The sequence below is a fragment of the Somniosus microcephalus genome, chromosome 24, assembly GCF_052327205.1.
Source record: "Somniosus microcephalus isolate GS21.2 chromosome 24, FLI_Smic_1.0, whole genome shotgun sequence".
Lineage (NCBI taxonomy): Eukaryota > Metazoa > Chordata > Chondrichthyes > Squaliformes > Somniosidae > Somniosus > Somniosus microcephalus.
The window spans coordinates 19,899,622-19,923,689 of NC_141010.1; the positions used below are offsets into that span (position 1 = coordinate 19,899,622).

At 45.3% G+C, this 24,068-nt stretch overlaps 1 long non-coding RNA gene and 1 pseudogene across 1 annotated transcript; both read right to left on the reverse strand.

The window, feature by feature from the left end:
• The window catches only part of LOC147101109 (uncharacterized), a 174,190-nt pseudogene that overhangs the window by 117,517 nt on the left and 32,605 nt on the right, over positions 1 to 24,068 (reverse strand).
• Positions 4 to 22,114, reverse strand: LOC147101110 (uncharacterized). Its single transcript, XR_015073448.1, has 3 exons — positions 21,889 to 22,114; positions 16,995 to 17,043; positions 4 to 5,226 (listed from the first exon to the last, which is right to left on the reverse strand). It is a non-coding gene; the product is annotated as an uncharacterized LOC147101110 (long non-coding RNA).

The following is a 24,068-nucleotide window of genomic DNA, read 5'->3' on the forward strand; positions in this document are numbered from 1 at the left end:
GAGAGTAACTAAAGGCTTTTATTAACAAAAGAATGAAGGTCTGCCTCGAGTGGTCGACCGGTCCAGAATACAAAGGGGCTGGGGAGCAGTCACCTTTATACTAGGACTTGTGGGAGGAGTCAGCCGAGGCATGTCCAGGCATGTACACAGTGGAATACAAACAGTGGTTTACCACAATTACAAAATGGGCAGTTTTGCAGCTACCAATTACTGTAACTCATCAATACACACAATATTGATTCATCGACTTTGCATTATAGAATAGTAGAATTACATTAATACATCCAAAGGGCTTCCAGCAAATAGTTTGCAGAAGGCTGCACCACTGAATAAATGTGAAATATTTAGTGTTTCCCACATTCAATTAATGTCAAGCACAATGGTTTTAATGGGAGCAGACACAAACAGTTAATTCCTGCTCTTTGCCCACCACAACAGCAGTTAGATATACTATGGGGAATCCTCATGGGACAAAGATGGAAGCTTTGTGGATTTAACACAAAATGAGGGCAGCTAATGTTATAAAGCCTATGGGGGGAATTACAGTTTGTGTCCCAAGCTGAGTCTGCCCCGTCTTAAGCTGAGTTTGTTTTGTCTTGTGCCCATGTTTCTTATTTACAAGTTCACTTCTTACAATACATTCTTTAACTCTTTATGTTGCTGCTTTAAGCTATATAATTTTCACCCTAACACATGGCATCTCCGACAGTGCAGCACTCGCTCAGCATTTTTTAAAGGGGTGCTACCTTCATGAAAAAGTGATTAGCAAACCTTTATTTGTTTGCGGGGGGTGGGGGGGGAGAAGATCCAGAAGAGCCATGCATCACATTCATAATGGCGTCATTTGCCACAAAGATATGTAACTTACGCCCTTACTTTGTACGTTTGTGTGAAGGGAGATGACTTAATTCTCTGGAGGACTCTAAGTGCGGAGGGAGCAGTTAAGGGCATGTCAGAGGGAGTTCCCAGGAAATTATCCCCTTTATGCCATTGAAAGGTCTCAGCAGAACTCACACGAGTGGAAAACTGGCTCCAACTTTTACAGGAGTAAGATAATCAATCACTCATTAAAGTGACTCCAATGAGAGCCAAAGAATTAACAAAATAGTTTTCTTCGGCCCATTTAGGTCTCCAGAGGACTCCGCTCCACCTTGGGACAGTGGACTGGCTTGGGTCTTTATCTCTGACATATTTGGGTTAGCATAGTCTGGGTCTAATAATTAATCTTGTTAATGGTAAATTCTTACAGGAGAGTTCATGGGATGCTCAATATGTCTTATCGCCTATCGCAATAGAAAATATCACTTTCTGCAGACTCAACTATTGTTCCATATTTTATTTACTAATAAAATGATACACAGTGATTAAAAGACATAAGCAAGATATTAAACTGCACAATATTTATGGGAGAGTTGGAGTGAGCACACAAGGGGTTAACACTCAGAAAGAAAGACTTGCATTTATATAGCATCTTTCACAACCTCAAGATGTCCCAAAGCGCTTTACAGCCAATGAAGTACTTTTGGAGTGTAGTCGCTGTTGTAATGTGGGAAACGCAACAGCTGATTTGTGCACAGCACGGTCCCACAAACAGCAACGTGATAATGACCAGATGTTTTTTAGTGATGTTGGTTGAAGGATAAATATTGGCCAGGACATTGGGGGAGAACTCCCCTGCTCTTCTTCAAAATAGTGCCATGGGATCTTTTATGTCTACCTGAGAGATCAGACGGGGCCGCGGTTTAATGTCTCATCTGAAAGACGGCATCTCCGACAGTGTGGCGCTCCCTCAGCACTGCACTGGAGTGACAGCCTAGATTTTTGTGCTCAAGTCTCTGGAGTGGGACTGGAACCCACAACTGTCTGACTCAGAGGCGAGGGTGCTACCAACTGAGCCACGGTTATCAGGGGCCGACTGAGCTGACTGAACAGCTTGTGTACAGGTTCCCAGCCCTCTATGTACTTACCACCTGCAATGGGATCCACTGGGCACCTCGGGCATTCTGTTTGCCTCAGCCCATCATATTATCAGCCCCATTAATCCATTACATGACTAGGCAAATTGGGAGGTGAAATTCTGGACTGATAAAAACTGCAAATTCTGATAAATCTGAATGATTCAATTCAGATCATTTTGGCTTGGGAAATTATTTCAGAGCCGTACCGATATGAGAGACTTTCTACAGCGAAATACTTGCTTTTCAGAATTGCTGAAGCAATTATAACAGTGCCAACCTCTCTTCCTTATTATATTATTTTTATGTTATGTATTTAAAGAGATAACAATAAGGCAATTAAAAGCTAATGCTCTCCAAAAGACAAGGACAGCATTTCTTTGAAATCTTTTATTTTTGTCCAAGAAAAAAATATTAAAACTATGTTTTGAACAGCTTATTCATTAATGTCAGTGATTCACATGCACACAAACTGATTTTTGGTCATTTTCGATGAGAGACCTGGAATCATTTTCCTCTGCAAAGTGAATTCACTTTCAACTGATCTGCCCTGGAAGCAAGCTCTAGTAATGAGAACTGAAATTAGATTTAATTAGTCTACATAATAAATAGAATTGCATTGAATTCTTGATTAACAGATTATGATAGGTTTACAAATAGTGCCTGATGTGGCTGGAGTCCAAATACCTTTCTGTGCACTTGAATTAAAAGAAAAGTGAACCTTTTTCAACTTCGCAAGAAATGCCCGTCAAGTCTGACCAATGCATTGGCTGGAAGGTTTATTGTTTAAAGCCCTGAATATGATGTTTAGGAGACATATACAATTCAATTCTCAGTTCAAACCCCTGAGCCATTCAAAACTAACATATGGCCACAGCAATGAAATGCTACACAATTTGAATAATTCAAATGGTCACAACCTTTGGAGTTAGAATATGGAGGGAATGGCTGTACACGCCATTGTAGGCACCCGATAAGCCAGGTAGAAAGCATGTACTGAAAATTTTACTAACTTGGATTGTACGTGATTAGGAACGTTTTCATTGTTTAATTTTATGATTTATGCCTCACCTCACTTGATGTCTGGTGTTTGTGGATCTTGGAGACCACTTTTATTTTTGTATCATTGCCTTATGTAGATTCTGGATCATTGGTGTCAATGGTATGTATTTAGCAACAGTAAAGTCTATTTGATATTCTTGTCAATAGTTTATTGTTGAGGGGGTTCCTGTAGTTGATGGGCATCACTGAGTTTTACCTGTTTTTTGTAACAGGTTATTTTTTTGACTTTGTGCTCATTTTTATTTTGTGTCATTGTTTTGACCCTTTGATCCTGGTTTAGTTTACTGACGAGACATATTAGGCAGAATATTCCAATGTTTGCCACCTGATTTTTGAATGGTCCTCAGGCAGGTGGGGGTGAATAATGGCACAGAGAGCTGTCACACCAGATCCCCACTCAATGCGTCACCCACCCAATTTTCCAACATCATGTCCGCCCACCACTGGTAAAAGCCACCCTAAAATAGGTGAACATATTTAAATGAGGTGATGATGCTATGTTGATTCCATTTCCCATCATTATCACCTCACTAATGAAGAATGTGCAAATCGTGCCTGTATAAAATGATCATCCACTGTTGCTAGGCAGTGAAGAAAAAGTGAAACTCATAGAAACAGAAGATAGGAGCAGGAGTAGGCCATTCGGTCCCTCGAGCCTGCTCTGCCATTCAATGAGGTCATGGCTGATCATCCAAACTCAGTACCCTGTCCCTGCCTTCTCCCCATATCCCTTGATCCCCTTAGCCTTAAGAAATATATCTAACTCAATTTAAATGTCGCATTTCTGAGCCAAGTTCATAACTTTTCTTTTTGTTTTTCTACTCCCCACTGTTGATTTGTGCTTTGTTCTGTGGGACACCCATTCCGACCCCCCCTCCCTCAACCCAATTCTAAGGAGTCCTTCTTTCACTCAGAAAGTTAAATCTCTGAGTGGCTTCTGGGAGATTAAGGCTACCGTGTACAGCCATACTCGATGACATCTGTGATTTTTCCCAGGACACAGGCTGAGCACTAATATAATGACGTGTATTCTGACACCCGAGACATCCTGGAGCATACAATCAGATTTTTGAAGATTGGCTTCAGGCACCTGGATTGGTCTGGGGCTCCTCTACAATATACTCTGGCCATTGCCCACTCTAGAGAAAAACTTATCCCATTAAGACAAATGGCTATTTCAATGTGGCAGATTAATGGTTAAGTTTGAATTGGATCTGTCCTTAATGTGACTAGTGGTTGAATCATAATAGGATCTGTTATCTGGTGTAGTTAATGGTTTTAATGTGTGTAATTTCTAGCTGTTTCAGAGACTAAAGGTACCTGAAAAGCCCTCTCAAACAATAATATTTGTAAGAATACATCATTTACTATAAACGTTTGCTGTAACTTGACCAAACTTAAAAGTTGATCAAATTTAATATACCAGCATGCCTTGAGAGGCCAAGAGACTTTCTGCTGAATAAATGTTAAAATAAAACTACTGTGGCTACAAGCTGTTAAACAGATAAGGAAGTGACAGACCCTAAGCAGGAACAAACTGTCGGGCATTACAAAGATAAGAACATCTTCAGGCAAATGGTGTGAACAGCCTTGGGGCCCACTGATTAACTGACTAGGTGATGAGAAGAAGAAGAAAACAACTGCCGATTGTCACACAGTTTGGGACACATACTCATTGAGGGGCCTGCCCAGGTTTTGGGGGTATTAAAAGTGCTGCTCAAAGACACTCGGGGTAGCAGTCAGGGCAACTTGGTCAGTTGCCAGTTAAAATCGTAAGTCTAGTCATCGCCGAACCGACCACTCGCTGATGTTAATACGTATGTGGTGTTTGCTTATGATTGCTTGAGTTGAAAGTAAAGGAATAGATCTGTATATGCTTAAGTATAATCGGGAATTGTTATACACAACAGTACTATTAGATGCTTACTGGTAATCTCTTGCTGATTTTTAAGTAAAAGAAAGTTTTCCCCTGAAATCCTTGGATCTTGTGTTGTCTGTTCCTCGGGTCTGAACTCTATAAACTGTTGGATGGGGTGAGGGGTAATTCTGCACGTCTTACATATTGCTTCTTTAATAATTTTGCCTCCAGGCCACTGATCCTTCTGTATTTTTCTCCTTGATTCTGTACATTGTTGCTTCCAAGGGAAACTGCCTCTGTGCTGCAAATCCCTGTTGTTTCTATATAGAAACCATCTCCACAGCTGTTTCCCTGTTTGATTGTGTAAAAGAAGATTAAACACAGTGAGAAGGTCATAAATTGGAGATTCAGAATCTACTTCAAAAAAATTCAAATCATAAGCTGCTGTCTCCCTTGGCATGGCATTGTTCTTGATGGCTGCAACTCAGCCATTCACTCTCCGGGTTTTAATTCCAATAGCAGCTGTTGAACATATTGCCGCTAAATATTGGGATTTTAATGATTTTTCCAGTCTCCAGATCTATGGCTCACAGTGTTGTAGAAATAAACAGTAGTGTCAAGCACTGGATAGAAAAGAAGCAAAGGCCTCGCTACATTCGACCTACAATAAACCTCAGTCACAGGAGAGCTGCCACAATTGTGGTCTTTATTTCCCACACTTGTCTTACAACCCCTCTTACTTAGATTGTCGTACTAATAGGCTGAGTATGAGGACAATTATATCCTGCGTATTCTTGTTCAATAGAAACTGTGCAAACATGTTTCATATAAGTGCCCGAACAGCTGATTGAGAGGAGAATTTAATGCTCTATCTGAGTTGCACTCAAATTTGTATATTTTAAGTCCTGCTCCTGATCTTTGTGTTTTATTCAGTCCCATACCCGGTATTTATGTGCTTTCGTTAGTGTTACTCCCACTGCTTCTGTTTTTAACTGCAACTCTGCTGGGTTCGTTTAACTCTTGCTTCCACTCTTTTTTTGTATGGCTCTGCTATTCATTTTCAGTCCTACTGTCCTTTTTTATGGCTTCTTTTATTAGTGCCCCTTCCGCTGCTTGTGTTTTTTTTTTACTTCCACACACTGGCTGCGATTTTGCCAGCGCTCAGAGGGCGGGTTCGGAGGCGGGTCAGGCGTTAAAGTTGCAATGATTGACACCGGGTTGGAAACCCGCCGCGAACTCGCCTCCGTCTGAGTTTCAGGATTGGCGGGTCTGCGATCTCACAACAGACCCGATGCCAAACGGCGGGTAAGGGATTTAAGGCCCTTTACTCCTTGTTAACTGCTTGCTTAGAGCTATTTTGACAGACTTTTTGCAATTTTCCAAGTTTTGGGTCGGGTTTCACGATGTTCGGAGAACATGCCAGGTAAGTGTGTCGGGAACACCGACGAGCTGGAAACTTCACAGCTGCAACTGCAGTCTAAAAGCTGCACTCTCAAATCTGGTCAGTTTCAAATGTCAGAGGTTGGTGATTTAACAATTTGGTAGGCACATTCTGTGTTTAGGCTGCAAGTATGTGGTGTTAACTCTATATCCACTGTCACCTGCATTACTGGACATAAAAGGTGCCCTTAACCCTTCACTGTGCCACCTCAGATTGTCAGCACACATATGGCAACGATGACAAACATTCATGCAACATTAATTTATTGGAACTTAAGAAAAGAACAGAAACTTCGCAATGAATTCTATCAGAACACCCAAGTGAGAACCCTTGTACTTATTTATGTGTCAGCTTTCTCTTACTCATGCTTCTACATTGTGCTGCCCCTGTGGCTTCAGCAGATGGAGAGACAGCCTACTCACCTCCCTGTTGTGCCTGCTTAGACACCTTTGGTGGTCGTCCTTTGGGTTTTGGTACCTGTGAGGGCCCCGCCAAAGTCTGCTCCTCCTGTGGCTGCACAGGGGCAGATTTGGCCATCACTGCTTGGGTGCTCATCTGGGGCTCTGACCGAGGGGCTGACCAGGGGCTGGAAGTTTGAGCGCTTGGAGAGGAGCCCCCACTTGCATGTTACCTCCCACCATCATCCCTCTCATGGGTCACCCGCACTTCTCTGCTAGCAAGTAGCTGGAGAGCACCTTGCTGCACATCAGTGGGGTCATGAGGAACCGTCTCTGTATTGACAGTCCTCATAACCGGGATGCCCATGGACCTCTGGTTCCTCTCCACGATAGATGCCCATCTATCCTCCATAGATGACCATCTATTTAGAAGAGTCACCATGTTGTCCTGAGTCTGGTGGTTTATGTCCTCAATGGAGGTTGCCATCCTTTCCATGCCGGAACCTACGTTCGCCATTGCGTGCACCACGGCATTGCTCATGTTTGACATAGACTCCTCCATTCAATGCACACTTGCAGTCACCGTGGTTGCAAACCCAGTCAGAGACTCCTGCACTTGTCCCTGAAACTCCAGCACCGCCCTCTTCCTGGATGGCCCCCGAGGCTCAGCGTCTACATGCAGCTGAGCAGAGCTAGGAGTGTCCTGCGGCGTCCGGCGAGGACTCTCCACTGCTGTCCCTGTCTCCACCATCTGCTCTTACTCACTCGTGGCTTGTGATACACCAGGTGACAACACTACTCTATCTCGCAAACGACCCACCGAGGTGTGCGTCACTGCGCTGGTGCAGGGTGCGCTCATTGCTGCTGACGCTGCTCCCTCAGAGGATGCAGCAGCCAGAGAGGAGGACTCCTGCTCTTCCTCCTGGACAGTTGTGAGGGGGACTCTCGATGGTCCTGTGGGAGAGTAAAGACAGGAGTTAGACATGTGCTATGTAGATTGCAGACACATCCCATTGTGCACATGATGAGCATTCAATTTCCATTGACATCAGATGCCAGATGTGTCACTCATGAAAGCCAAATAAGATGGATGGAGAAGCATTCTGTCACCAGGTTGTTCAACTGAGCCCATCTCTTTGTTCCCCACTTCTAGCTGTTCCACCGATCCCACAATTTCAAGAGCCACCTCCTCAGCATTGGTCAGCTGCGCCACAGATGGTGGTCCTCCTCCCGTTCTCTCCCTCTTGTTCTTATTATGAGATCTCTTTTCCTGCAATGAGGTAAAAAGTGGAGTTTCAGTGAGAGTGATGGAATGAGTGTATAGAATGGATAGGATAGATGTTTAGAGGAAGACTATGATGGAGTGGGTTCCCATTACCAAGTTTCCTCCTTTTGAGTTGCTGGTTGTTGTCATTGCATAACCTTGAGGGTGAGTGTGAGGGGTGCATAGTTAGATGGGGAAGTGATTCTGTACATAGGGAGAGAGGGATGGTTGATGTGCAAGTGATGCTGGGTTGAGTTAGGATGTGCAGGGGGAAGGTTGGCAATGCAGAGTGATGGGGAAGTGATGACAGGCATAGCAGAATTAAGGTCAGTGTGCTTTTAGACTCACTTTTCCAGAGCGCAGGAGATCATTGAACCTTTTCCTGCATTGAACCCAGGTGCGTCTGAACACAGACCTGGCACTGACCTTCTCAGCTATTCACAGCCAGGCTGCCTTTGTCTGCTGAGGAGGTTTTCTCTTTCCATCTCCTGGGTATAGGACCTCCCGACGACCCCTGACTCCCTCCACAAGAACACGGAGGGATTGCTCACTGAAGCAGCCTTCTGTCTCTCTGCAGACATAGTGAGCAGCAGAAACAACTTCAGATGTAAATGTGAAATGGCTCCCTTAAATACACCGGCTGCAAACGCGTCAGCAGAGCAGCTGAACAGACTCGCACCTCGTGATGAGGGCGGGTAACCCACACGGCGGTATTAACGAGCCCAATTAACCAAAAATTGTGTCAGCAGTCCGCCTGGAGCCGGCAGCGGGTCCGGAACCTGCTGAACTCCCCTCCCGACGGCAACCCGGCTCCAGTGAAAATCGCAGCCACAGTGTTTATATTTTTAACTGCAGCGTCATTCCCAATTTTTCTCTTCATTATAACTGCTCTGATGCCCTCTTTCATGCTTTGACCTCATTCCACTTCTGTGCTCACCATTAGTTATCACTAAATTCTTTCAAATCCTTTCCCTCTCCAACTTTTTAACACTTCCCGTTACTCAACTTTTACCACCACTATGTGGTTTGCACTCATGACCTCCAACTTCTGCATAACCCAACTGTTTCCTGCTCTTTCCTTCTCTAATGCTCCATAGCTCCCCAGCATTGAAGTATTATTCCTCCGACTACCCCCTCCAATTGTCATTTCTTCAGCTTCATACTTCCATTTCAATCAAAGAAGAAAGTGCCACTGATAACTTTCTCAAAATACTTTATTGTATGGTTTATATCCAAGATGCTACATTCATAGTATGTTTGATACTTTATGCACATTACATAGAATGTACAGCACAGAAACAGGCCATTCTGCCCAAACTGGTCTATGCCGGTGTTTATGCTCCACATGAGCTTCCTCCTACCCCTCTTCATCTCACCCTATCAGCATATCCTTATATTCCTTTCTCCCTCATGTACTTATCTAGCTTCTCCTTAAATGCTATTTGCCTCAACTACTTCATGTGAGCAAAATTAATGGGAGATCAACTAGCATATATTTATACATTTAGACACAAGGGTGTTATAAACAAAGGCCTAGAAATTGGGTTGAGGCGCCAAACTGGCGCCAAGTTCGCCTGGGCGCTGGTTTTTGCGCAGCGTTCGAAGCTGTAGCGGTCGTCAGAAATTCAGTTGAAGTGCCCCTAGAGGGAGACGGGGCGAGGCTCGAGGCCACACGCTGCGGCACGGCATGCTGCGGTACTGCAGGCCTTCCTCCCACTGTTAAGGGGGAGGGGCCTGCAACAGCGCGAACCCCGATCGCGAGTGCTGGCAAAAGAGCCCGGCACCAAGGAGAAGTGCCGGGCTCTCGGGAAACAGCCGGCAATGCCGCGGGGGGGGGTGGGGACCGGGAGGCTGGGGACGGAGGTGCTGGCAGGCGGCCACCGAAAAAGCGACCACCCCACACCTCCACCTTATCTTGTGCCTCTGCCGGCGCAGCAAGGCCCCGTGAACCGGGCGCGGGTAGCGAACGGCGCTACAGCGGCGTTCGCTACCAAATATCGCGTTCGGGGCGCAAATGGGGCGCTGCGCACACCGATGACATCATCGGTGGTGGCGCAGCACAAATGGCTAACGCCACCATTAGCGCCCCTGCTGAATATCGCGGGGGGGGCACAGCCAGTGGCGCTACAGCCACTGACTGCCTCTTTAGGCGCTAACAGGTGGCGCTACTCACCCAATTTTTCCCCCAAAATCTTCAAGTTTTCAAATGATGCCAAAGCAGCTGAAAGTGCAAATAATGAGGAATAATGCAAGGAGATAAAGAAGGAATTGGCTCCTTTAGGTAACTGGGCTGGTAGGTAGCAAATACAGTTTAATGTGGATAAATGTAAAGGAGTTAGTATGGGAGCAAGCAACCTAAAGAGAAGTCAATGGAAAGGACAATTGGGCAGGATATATAACAGGCAGCGGATTTGATACCTTAGTTTTCATAATAACATAGAACATAAGGGCCCCAATTTTCTGCCAGCCGTCGGGCGGCTTTCCAGGTGGCCGGGGGCCGAAAATCGCCGAAAAAGCGAGTTGGGACCCCCCCCCCCCGCCTGATTCCCCACCCCGTCCGACTTTCGGACCGCCGTTTCCCTGCGCCCCGCTTCAGTCCCGGCCGCTGCTGGCGGGACTGGTCGTCGGCACACTAATTACCAATAATCAGCTTGTTGAAGTCAATTTTCTGGGGCCGTTGCAACTTTGGGGCTTTCCCCACGTGAAACCCGCCTGCGGGGAACCCCGCTGCTGAGACTTGGCGTGAAGCTTGCCGGCTTGCTAGCTGTCAGCTGCAGGTCAGGAGAAGCTGCGATTTAAAGGGACAGCACTTGTATGTTGAAGGACCTTGTTGTTGCAGGTTTGGGGCTACTTCTTCAAGGCTTGGGCACAGCTGTGGAAGGTTGGAGCCTCACACACTTCTCCAATGCGATCTCCTGGGAAGCCCCTCTCGCCACCCTCACTCAGCGCTTCCTCAGCGGAGGCATCTACGAGAAGCATGGGACGCCTTTTTTTCCTTCCCTTCTTGCCATTAGAGGATCTCCAACGTGTGGAGATGCCGGAGTTGGACTGGGGTGGACAAATGTAAGAAGTCACACAACACCAGGTTATAGTCCAACAGCTTTATTTGAAATCACAAGCTTTCGGAGCGCTGCTCCTTCTTCAGGTGAAGTGGAGAAATGCATAAAGACACAGCTTATATAGTCAGAGAATCATGTCAGATGTTTACAGGTAACCTTTCCAACTGCCATTTATCACACCTCGGCAGAGAGATAATCACAGCAGTCAAAGGTGTGAATGGTGTCCAAACAGGTCAGTCAGGGAAACATTACATCAAAGAACAATGAGGTGGGGTCACAAGGGGTCAAATATTGCCGATGCTGGGGTCTGTATCTCCAACAGCAGAGGCGGCAGAACCAGGAACAGCATAATGAGCACCAGGAGCACCAGGCTGCTGCTCACTCACCTGAAGCTGCACAGACCAGAAGGGGCCAGTGCTTGGAAGTGGCTTGAGAGCACCTTGCTGCGCTTTAAGGGGCCATGGGGACCCGTATCTGCACTGGCAGTCCTACTCAGAAGGACTTCCATGAGGATCTGGTTTCTCTGTTCAACAGATGGCCAACGCTCCTCAAGAGATGTCATTCTCTTATGTGCACTCACCATGTTTTCCGTACCCTGGCGAGTTATCTCCTCCATGGAGGTTGCCAACCTTTCCATGGTGATGCGTTCATGCGCCAATGACTCCACAAAGGCTCTGCTCATGGTCGCTATGGACTCCTCCATTCGCTCCACACTCGCAGCGACCCTGGAGACAAAACCTGCCAGAGACTCCTGCATTTGTGCATGGAGATCCATCACCTCTTCTCTTGCGGATGGACCCAGAGGCAGAGGGTCGACATGCAGCGCAGCTGAGCTGAGCTGGCAGTGTCCTGCGCCCTCCGACGAGGACTCTCCACTGCTGTCCCTGTCTCCAAAATCTGCTGAGGCTCACTTGTGAGCTGTGAAACACCAGGTGACAACACTACTCTATGTCCCGTAGGTCCCCCTGATGTGTGAGTGTCTGCGCTGGTGCTGGGTGCGCTTACTTCTGCTGACGCTGTGCCCTCAGAGGTTGGAGCTTCCTCTGAGGAGTCTGGCTGCACAGCCTCTTCCTCCTCCACAGTGAGGATGGGGGCTCTGGATGGTACTGTGGGGGAGTAAAGGAAGGAGTTAGAGATGTAATGCCAAGGTTCTTCTGGTGACTCCCAGCGAGTTGGCATCTGCTGACACCTGCATCCATGCAGCATTGGTCTCAGTGGGAGGCCTCTTCCTCCCTGACTGAGGGAAGAGGACCTCCCTGTGGGCCCTAACCCCATCCAATAATGCCTGCAGTGAAGCCTCATCGATTTTGAAGGCAGCTCGGGGTCTGGCACTGGCCACAGCTGCTGCAGGCTCCTCTGCCATCCTGTATTGTTCATTTGGAAGCCTTCAGAGGATACAGTGCTTGCTATGGACCTTGAAAGCACCACGAATGATGACATCATACTGTGGGGATTTCTGACTCGAATTGGACAATTAGCAAGGCTTCCCACATGCTGGGAATTAATTGGCCACTTGAGGGAAAATTGCGTGGAGCTGGCTGACACTTTTTTATGTGTGTCAGAAACCCCACATTCGGGGAAACCCGACCGTTTCCCACACAAGCCGAAAATCGGGGCCAAGAAGTAGGAGCAGGAGTAGGCCATACGGCCCCCTTGGGCCTGCTCCGCCATTCAATAGGATCATGGCTGATCCGAACCTAGACTCACGTCCACTTCCCTGCCCGCGCCCCGTAACCCCTAATTCCCTTATCAGCTAGGAAACTGTCTATCTCCACCTCTGCTGAAGTTGAAAATGACTCCCAGTTACTGTTAAATGAAACAGGCTAACTGATTGGAAAAGAAATCTAGGAGTTATTCTGTATAAATCTACAAAACCATCAGCCCAGTGCTTGGCTGTAGTGAAAAAGGCAAATAAAGTAATCATGGTTGGATTAGCAAAAGGATAGAGTACAAATCAAACTAAGTTTTATTGTTGCTGTATAAGGTATCGGTCAGAATCAATTGGAGCATCGTGTGCAATTCTGATAATCATAGGAACAATATTATTGCCCTTCACAGAATACAGAGCTAAAAAGATGTAGGTATCAGGTAACAGGGCCCTAAGTTATTTGGAATCTTAAGGATATTGGACTTGCTTTCTTTACTTGAGGCGGCTTAATTAAAAATTAAGATTATGAAATGAATTGACAAAGTTGATCCAGATAAAATTGTTCACTGGGAGTAAACAGTGCAAATGCCTGGGAGTGAGATCACTTTTTATTCATTCACTGGATCTGGGCATCGCTGGCAAGGCTGGCATTTATTGCCCATCCCTAATTGCCCTTGAGAAGTTGGTGACGAGCCCCCTTCTTGAACCGCTGCAGTCCGTGTGGTGAAGGTCCTCTCACAGTGCTGTTAGGTAGGGAATTCCTTATTATAGTTTTTTGTAGCGGTTTTGTTGCAACTGAGTATCTCGCTAGACCATTTCAGAGGGCAGTTAAGAGTCAACCACATTGCTGTGGGTCTGAAGTCACATTATCGGCCAGACCGGGCAGATTTCCTTCCCTAAAAGGACATTAGTGAACCTTCAAAAGGGATGGGCTTGTTTGGCCCAAAGGCCTTCGCCTGTTCCTAAAGTTTCTTGGGGTAAAAATTGAGTAGCGCCCCCTTTGGGGTGTTACCTTCACCGGGGCGCTAATATTAGCGCCCCAAAATAGTTAGCACCGCCGTGGCAGATTTTCCCAGGTAGCACCCCGAGAGGGAGGAGGGGCACTACTGGAAGTGCCCCGCACCCCTCTTGGGGCACTGCGAGCCAATATCGTGGCGCTTCGTGCCTCGGTACTGCAGGCTTTCCTCTCCTTCTTAAAGGGGATGAGCCTGGCGCAGCGCTTCCCGGCGCCCAGCTGGGCCACCAAGGATCGAGAATGCTGGGCTCATGGAGAGCAGCCGGCACCCCGCGTTGGGATGGTGGGGGGGCGCTTCACAGGGGCCGGGGACAGCAGCGGGGGCAGGTGCTGGCAGGTGGCCAGCAACAAAAATTGCCGCCCGCCACCTCCCCTTTAACTAGCGCCGCCCCCGCAGCAGGTAGGCCCCCCCGACCCTGGCGGACATAGCGTCCGGCAGCAAGTCAGGGGGGCGCCACCCAATGTTACAGCCAGTGCACGAGCTGAATTTCGCGGGAGGCGTTCGCGGCGTTGCACCCAGGCGCTAGTTAGGTCGCTAACGGGAGGCGCAAATCAACTGAATTTAGCCCCCCTTATTTTCTTATGACTGACAATTGCATTGGTTCATTGGATTTCTGGACAGTGAAAGGTGATCTAGTTCATTGCAATTTTGTACAGTGGAAGTGAATAGAGAAGCGTCTTATCCATTAAAATTCTGTTCAGTGAGTCTACATGGCAGGATTGAAGGGGAATTGGTTTGGGTCATTGAATTCTATATGATTGCAGTTTCCCATTTGACCCAAACAATAAGAGCATGATTATGTTTGGACTGTGTATCGGTTTACCTGGAGTGTCTTCTGTATACAAAATACCCAACACTAAAATCTGGTGGAGTCCTAAGGAGGAAATTTGGAATTTTGACATGTACTATCTCAGCTGCCGGGCAGTCAGATAAAGGCAGCAAATAGATAGTCTTTGTAAAAGACAGAGTGAAATGGGTTTAATTTTAATTTAAAATCCAGGCCGTGCAAGCCATCCAAACCTTTTTTGTTGTGATTTCTTTGTACTTCCTTAACTTGTGTGGTTGCTGCTGCCATTGCAGCACAATAATTTGTCTTTTTTTTGTCTTGCTTTACAATGCAGTAACATTTAATTACTTTAATTATATCTATCATTACTACACGCTCAAACTTTTTAGTTTGCAGCACAAAGGCCTGGCTGACAGGTTAAAGATGTGCCTGCGCTGCAAGGAGCGATAAACAGATCAACCTCGAGTTGATCACAGACTTAATTTATAAGCCAGTCACTGCCATCAAATGGAGTTTAGTCCCCGTCTTCTTTTCTCTTAAAAAAAACGGTTTGGCAGATGAGAGACTTTTAATTAAAAGATTTTGCAGCTGCAGCTGCCTTCTGTTAAATTTCCAATATCCCATCTCCAGTGTTAGTGGAGCAAGATCACAATATTGAAAAAAGCATTACAGAGGACAAAGACCGACAGACGTCAATAGTTCTTACACTGACGTGCGTTGAGGAAGCAGATGACTTCACAAAGTGTTTCTTCTAATCCTGTAGCGAAGCAGATCTCTTGTTTGCAGCTGTTGGTCTTTCTGGTGCAATTTTGAGACCAATAAATGCACAACATTATATAACCCTGTTGTGCCACCATGAGTCATCGCACTCAGACATCAACAGATTTTACAGAGTGCTTTGTGAAAAAAATAATTGGTTTCTTAAGGGACCCTGCAAATTTTGTCAGATTGTTGTAAACCCCAGGACTGCAAAACTGTACCTTGAACCAATTCTTGTAACTAAGAAAAACACACTTTGAATATTATGATGGAATAAACAAAAGGCTGTTGGATAATTCATTCCTTAACTTTTACACAGATTCGTACAACTAGAAACAGTAACATGTTTGATAATTCACTTCATTTATTACCAACAAAACATGAACCTAAAACACCCTAACCAACAAAACATTAATATAAAACACCCTAACCAACCATAGAAAGAAGACTTGCATTTATATAGTGCCTTTCAAGACCACCACACATCCCAAAGCACTTTACAGCCAATGAAGTACTTTTGGAGTGTAGTCACTGTTGCAATGTAGGAAACGTGGCAGCCAATATGCACACAGCAAGCTCCCACAAACAGCAATGTGATAATGACCTGATAATCTGTTTTAGTGATGTTGATTGTGGGATAAATATTGGCCCAGGACCCCGGGGATAACTCCCCTGCTCTTCTTCGAAATAGTGCCATGGTATCTTTTACATCCAACTGAGAGAGCAGACGGGGCCTCGGTTTAACGTCTCATCCAAAAGACGGAACCTCCGACAGTGCAGCACTGGAGTGTCAGCCTAGATCTTTGTGCTCAGGTCTCTGGAGTGGGACTTGAACCCACAACCTTCTGACTAAGAGGCGAGGGTGCTGCCCACTGAGCCACGGCTGACACCATACAAAATAGCGCGCGTTAGCCCTGCATCCAAAACTTACTGTGCGTAGATTTAATGAGAAATCGTGAAGACGGCTTCTCTCAGCCGCCCAGGGTTTCCTTCCTTTCCTTTCTCGTCTTCCTTCTCTAACGAACTAATTTTAAAATGACATCTGTCTCTGATTCGGTTTTGATTTATGGTTCTTTTCCTGCCGAATGCAACCCTTACCACATGTATTACAACTGCCCATTTGTTTCAGATAGTTTACTAGACAAGGATGCGAGGCCTCATTCCTACCTTAGTCACACCAAAGCGTTACCTCTTATTATTTGCCTCCCCATAACCATTCTTGTTGTGTCTGTACCTTTCTACCTAGACACAATTAGGACTCAATACCCAGAGATTCAAACATGAGGTTACTTTATTCAAAAAGAAGGTTCTGGAGAGTACAGAACAAAGAGAACAAACCCAACCATTTATCTGCCGTGGCAGCGCCACCGCAGGTGGGAGGAGAACACATAATACATAACAATTCTCTGATGTAAACAATCCTCTGATGTGTGCACCCGTGACGCCCCTGCTGTGATAAAAGCCTGTGTTTCAAAAGCCTTTCTTATCAGCAGTTTTGAGAAGGGCTTTTGAGAACATGAGAGAAAAACAGGCTCCTTCAAGAACATGATTTAAACAAATCCATTCCATATTATAGTTTAGACTCTATTAAAACAAAAGCTATGTAAAAAACGTATTGATATTCTGACAAAGGCTACTGGCCATTCTAGTCCTTATTTGTTTTTAATCGAAAAGCCTTGCATTGCAAGATTTGTGTGCCAGTCTATTCGTTGTGTAATGTAAATCAGGCTCAGCAAATTGTACTCACCCCATGTGTATGTCGCGTGTCCACATCTGCTGCACTGAAGAATCTGTCACTGAAATGTATAATGGTACCCAGGATAAGACATCTTGCTTTTGCTGGAAACTACAATATTAATTTGCGTGTCTGTTCTGCTTTTATTTTCAATGGATGATTAACAACAACAACAACTTGTATTTATATAGCGCCTTTAACATAGTAAAACATCCCAAGGCGCTGCACAAGAGTATTTGAAGACAAAAAATTTGACACCGAGCCACATAAGGATAAATTAGGGCAGGTGACCAAAAGCTTGGTCAAAGAGGTAGGTTTTAAGGAGGTCTTAAAGGAGGAAAGAGAGGTAGCGAGGTTTAGGCAGGGAGTTCCAGAGTTTAGGGCCTAGGCAACAGAAGGCACGGCCACCAATGGTTGAGCAATTATAATCAGGGATGCTCAAGAGGGCAGAATTAGTGGAGCGCAGATATCTGAGGGTTGTGGGGCTGAAGGAGATTACAGAGATAGGAAAGAGCAAGTCCATGGAGGGATTTGAAAATAAGGATGAGAATTTGGAAACCGAGGCGCTGCTTAAACGGGAGCCAATGTAGGTCAGCGAGCACAGGGGAGATGGGCGAACGGGACTTGGTGCGAGTTAGGACATGGGCAGCCGAGTTTTGGATGACCTCAAGTTTACGTAGGGTGGAATGTGGGAGGCCAGCCAGGAGTGTGTTGGAATAGTCAAATCTAGAGGTAACAAAGGCATGATCAACCAAGAAAAAGGCCGTGTCGGAGGTCCTCTTTAGCCTGTTAAATGGAATAGATTGTTTGCACGGATTTCGAGCTCACTGCGGAAATTGGCACACTTTATAGCATTCCATACTCCTCTGCCCATCAAAATTGGTGTTTTTATCCATGTTCCCTAGGTGACACTGCACTCCAATCTGTAGCGTGCTTTCACACATGCTAAGGAGCACGGGGCGCAAATGGCCACGTGTTCAACATACACCATTTGATCGAACATCTTCCATTGGAAAACAGACCTTCTAAAGTCTGTAACCTCAGACAATCTGTGCATTGGACCTTTGCTGTGTATCTATTGTCCCTTCATCACCCCCCACCATCATACCCCTTCACCACCATGGCCCTGTACTTTATCTTGTGCTTCCATGGCCACATCCCTATCAAAGTGCCATGAAGAGTCTATCTATTCTGGTGCTTAATATGAATGTAGATGGTGATGGGTATTACTGTGGCAATTACTGTTCAACTTCAGACACATCTTGAAGACATGCAGATGGAACATTGAGTGCATAAGCACACTTATCTATTTGGGTACTGTATTATTAAAATGCACTATTGTGCAATCAGCGGGTGTTCACACATTGATACAACATATTGTGTAAATTATAAAATATAGGACTAACATGGTATGTCCCAGTTGTTCTGTGAATCCCTCTGACCTCCTCAGCCCACACCTCCGAGAGTCTACCTCTCGAAAAATATCACAATCTCTCCATATTCTGAGAGAGTTCTCTGCTAGTTAGTTCCACCATTGGTTCCAATTCATGCCTTGCTAATACATGTGAAATTTGCTTTAAACAGAACAGCAATATAGATTACGGGTGATTTGGCCAATGGAAATTGCTTGGTGCCGTACACTTTCCTCGCCATCACAGCATGTGTAAATGTGTTTCATTACCCTTCTTGGCTGTGCCTTTGTTAACATTTCTCTGCATCAGTACAGCATTTTTGGACAGGTTTTTAAAAACATTTATGACTTTCTTTTATGCCCATGTGTGTTCCCCGTTGCTAATTCACAATAATACAATAATATTGGGGCAGATTTTGCGGGTGGTGGTGTACCTACAGAGTATGCCGCCGGCATCCAAATAGAATATGAACTTACTCGATGGGGACCCTCCTTCGCGAACTTGCTGTTTGACGCTGCGTACTGGAGGGCAGCGTAATGGCCCACGGATCCCAGGGGTGCAGCGTGTATGGAAGCGTACCTGGGATCACGTAGGCCTGGTGCTCTAATTATCATAGATTACCATCCCCATTCATAACTGAACTTCGTTAATTAAATATACATTCATTTAAACCCTCATTACTAGAGCCTTCTGGGATTAAAATAGGCATAATGCAATGCATTTTTGTAACCCATGTACTGTGTGTATGTTTAACAAGGTTGAGTTATGAATGGGGATGGCAATCTATGGATCAATTCAAACACCTCAAACGGTACACTTGAAAATTAAACAGTCCGACTGCTGAGAATATATTCACGTATGGCCCTGACCGCCTCTTATTTAATAATGGTCCCTTTGCATTAGCCACAGACTGCTGTACAAAATCTCGAACATTTTATGGAATGCAAATGGGGGAAGAGATACAGTAGCATTATTTCCCTCCTAGGGCTGGATTTTATGAATGGAGATGTGGTGGAGGCGGGACTGCTGATTGCCGGGTTTCAGTCCCGCCTCCATCAGCTTCTGGCCAACCAGTGGGATTTTCCCCTGATTGACCTTGTTAAGCCCACCTGGCGGGCTCAGCAGGCCAATTAGGGGGAAGTCACTGATAGAGCACGTCAATGTAGGACGTGTCATCTGTCAAGAATTTTTGAAAGAAGAAATGTCATCGTTTGACAACCCTGTGAAGCTGTCAAACACTGACATTCTGTGTAGTTTGATGAGTCCTTGTGTTCAGGACTCATCAAACCTTTCTACTTTGCAGTAATCAGCTGGCTGTTGGATCGGAGGATGCAACAGCCAGTCTGTGATCTCTACAATGGAGATGTCGGGGACTCCGGCTTCACAGCAGCTGAAGGCTGCAGGTAGAAACAAGGGTAAGTTAACATTTTCTAACACTTTACACTCACCTCACAGATTACCACTCCACACTTGCACCCATCACTCACCTCTACATCGCACGTTCAGACCCCTCCGACCCCCACAGATCTCCTACTCGCCTCCTATACCCTGGCGGGGTTTCTCCCAGGTCGGGAAGCCCACACTTCAGGACGGAAAATGGGGATAATCCTATTTTCTGCCTGTTAACTACCTGTTAACAGGCAGTTAATAGGCTTTAATCCCTTCCCTCCTCCAAGGAGACGGGAGCCGGGGCGGGACGGCTTCCCACCTCCTGGCAAGAGGGCACGGAGGTGGGTTGGGGGCGGGTTTGCCACACGCCCCCCCTAAATTCTGCCACATTCCTGGCAGTCCCGCCTCCTTGGGGCTGGTAAAATCCAGATAACCAAATGATCCGAGATGAAAAAGATGTTAAAACATGGCGATCGATGCCTTGGATCCTTTAAGTTATCCCCTTACGCTGATGCAAACAGGCCCGGCTGCATCAGCCATAAGATTTTCGTATGTAATTGCTGGGCAGTTGGTGGGCAATTAGCCCAACTCTGCGCCAGCAATGAGAATTTCCCTGCCGGTGCAGATCATCTGTCAAGTAACTTGACAGATCGCAAGTTCAGGCAAGTGCATGTGGAAATCCCAACCTGCGGTCCATTTCAAAGGCGGTATGACGGCATCCTCTGAGAGTACACCGTCATACCCGCCTCAAATTCTGGCCCATTGATCCTTTATCTTTCTGCTCCTTTTGTTGTGCAACTATTTCTGGACCGCCCACCAGGTCATCTGAAGAATGGGCAGCAAATTCACCTGCTCCAATATTTCTTGCATCTGTGTTTAGGGAGCAAGTGTAATCTTTTATAATCGCTGTGGATTGTCTATCCAATCGTTTGAAGCTGACTCCATATTGGTAACAGTTATTATTTTTATATAAGCATACCACAGTATTTGAACAGGAATTTACAAAGAAGAATTGAGAGTTATATTACCCCGTTGGTCCTTGGGTAGGGTAGGGCTGTGACTTTGTTCCACGCACCTTCTGAACTCTGCTGTCGTACCCTCCACTCGAACCTCTACACTAAGCGTAGCCCCAGCCCCTACAGTTATACCCCAAAATGAAATTGCGGCAAAATTCATCCAATTATGTATCTTCCATACCCTCTATTCTACCCAATCATGGGCCCGGCACTTACAATGTCCACACCCAGACAATGCCTCACAATCCTTTATCTTTGTTTTTAGCCTTTCTACAAGCTTCCCTTGTTTCTGCAGTTAATGGAGACCTTGAAACTGACGATCATTCTAGCTGTAAAGAAATCCTAACTTAAACATCATTCTCTTTACTAATTCTAATAAAGGAGAACTAAAACTGTAGTCTAGAAAACTTATTAATCTGCAACCTAGCAAAGCTTTAATACTGAAAAATAATAAAAGGGGCTTATATTTCAACAAATAACAAGAGTTCTCTAGTACGCATGACTATATCTAGGGAGGTATAAGAGATAACGGTATAGATGGCTTCATGCCTCAAATTGGTCCTCCCTCCCTTAGCCTGCAATAACAAAATACTTGTTCACATCAGTCACCCTGCACCTGCCACCAGTTGATTTGAAAACCTAAAAGCAGTTTATTGTTGCAGAACAGTAACTCCATCCAAAGCTTTGGTTATTTAGCCTGTTTGAGCCTAGTCCCTATAAATACTCTCCTAAGCCTATATTCTTACAAGAGGGAGGTGACTTGACCCCTCCAGCATTAAAGATGTCCAGCTGTTTTTCCGTGCTGGCGTCCACTAGGACAGTCAGGCTCAGTCTGGTTTTAGAATTTTACATTTCTCATTCTTGTTTTCAAATCCCTCCACGGCCTCGCCCCCTCCCTATCTCTGTAACCCAGTCCTACAACCCTCTGAGATATCTGCTCCCCTCCAATTCTGCCCTCTTGCGCATCCCCGATTTTAATCACTCCACCATTGGCAGCCGTGCTTTCAGCTGCCGAGGCCCCAAACTCTAGAATTCCCTCCCTGAACCTCTCCGCCTCTCTCCTCCTTTAAGACGCTCTTTAAAACCTACCTCTGTTTTCAAGCTTTTGGTCATCTGTCCTAATATCTCCTTATGTGGCTCGGTGCCAAATTTTGTCCGATAATACTCCTGTGAAGTGCCTTGGGATGTTTTTCTACGTTAAAGGTGCTATATAAATGCCAGTTGTTGTCGGTGAACAAATCTTGCTCCTCAGCCACTTTGCAAAAGCACTGTGGGCTCTGTAGCTGGCTATGCAAGCTTTTTACTATTTATAGCAGCTATGCGTCTCTTTAGCTGCTTAAGGAATGTTAAAGGATCAATATTACGTGCAAGTTGTGCGTGATTAGCTCATTTTTGTCATCTATGCTAACAAAATGATTCGCTCATTTAAGAATTCCCTGGCTGGGGGCTCTAGAACGAGGGGTCACAGTCTCAGGATATGGGGTAGGACATTTAGGACTGAGATGAGGAGAAACTTCTTCACTCAGAGGGTGGTGAACCTGTGGCATTCTCTACCCCAGAAGGCTGTGGAGGCCAAGTCACTGAATATATTTAAGAAGGAGATAGATAGATTTGTAGACACAAAAGGTATTAAGGGGTATGGGGAGAGAGCAGGAATATGGTATTGAGATAGAGGATCAGCCAGGATTATATTGAATGGCGGAGCAGGCTCAAAGGGCCGAATGGCCTACTCCTGCTCCTATTTTTCGATGTTTCTATGTTTTCGAATTGTGAGCATTTTGTTCGGTCGGAAATAAATACAAAAAATGAGTTCCTTCATAGTGATTTCAGTTTGATATGCCTGAATATCACTTTATATACAAAACACCTCACTATCGAAGAGTGATGCATATTAAGGGGAAGCTAGATAAGTACATGAGAGAGAAAGGAATAGAAGGATATGCTGATTGGGTTAGATAAAGTAGGGTGGAAGGAGACTCACGTGAAGCATAAACACTGGCATAGATCAGTTGGGCTGAATGGCCTGTTTCTGTGCTGTAAATTCGATGTTATTCTGTGTAATTCCTAAGTGTACAAGATGCCCCACTAACCAGCAATGTAATGCTACACAACATGCCCCATTTTGCAGTGCTATCAGGTGCATAGAACACACCCTCTTATACAGTAATGTGAAGGATATACAACACCACCCACTATTAAGCAACATAACATATATACAATGACGTAAGAAAACTACTAGGCACTTGGTCTAAGCGTTAAACAAAGCTTTAATCAACTGTTTTACATCATGGAGGTCTAGTTGTGTCCTTCACTAGTTCCTGTTAAGAATGTCCTGCGCAAGCTGGGCCCGTGCCCGAGTATTTATACTCTCCCTGGACAGCGCCACCCATTGGCCACTCAGTATTATTTCATAAGCCTTTCTTTCATGAATGACTGATTCATGTCATACCATATCCCCCATTATACAGTAACGTGAGGTGTATACAACATGCCCTACTATATTCCAATGTCAGGGGTATACAACACACCCCACCAGACAGCAATGTTCGGAGCATATAACACACTCCAGTATACAGCAAACTGGAGGACATACAACAGTTCATACAGTACAGGAATCTGAGAGGTATATAACACAGCCCGTTGTGTATAGCACATCACACTGTAGGGCAATCTGGAGGCTATACAACACACCACATTTTACAGCCATCTGAGTGGGAGTTTTGTGCAGAGGTTCACTGCGACTGAGATATTCTTCTTCTGGGCTTCAGTTAGAGTTACTCCTTCAATTTTGAATATTTTTTAAAGTGTTCTTTCAAAGAGTACAATGTTCATGGTTATGTATTTGACAAAATCGTGTGTTTTATGGGCATAAATAACCACTCAATTGATTTAATTTGCAATTTATTCAATGTTCTGCCTTTTTTGTAAAAAGACAGTAAAGGGACAAATGGGGCCCCAAATTGACTTCACAGTGAAAATACTTGTGCAGAAACATTAATAGTCATCCTGATGCTGACAAGTGACCTTTGCACACCTTTCCCTATTCAATTCCCAATAGTTCAGTTAATAATGCATTGAGTTTATTTATTTTTGAACAAAATGGAGAATTGCTTTCTTTTAACTGCATCTTTAAAGGTTGATTGATCTGTACGAGCACCCTGTGTGCTGGAATAGAAAAACCTATTTTCATCCTGTCATAGCTGTCAGGGAAACTTAAGGCCCTGAACATTCATTATTACTTGAGTCAGGGGTCATTTTCCATTTTATCG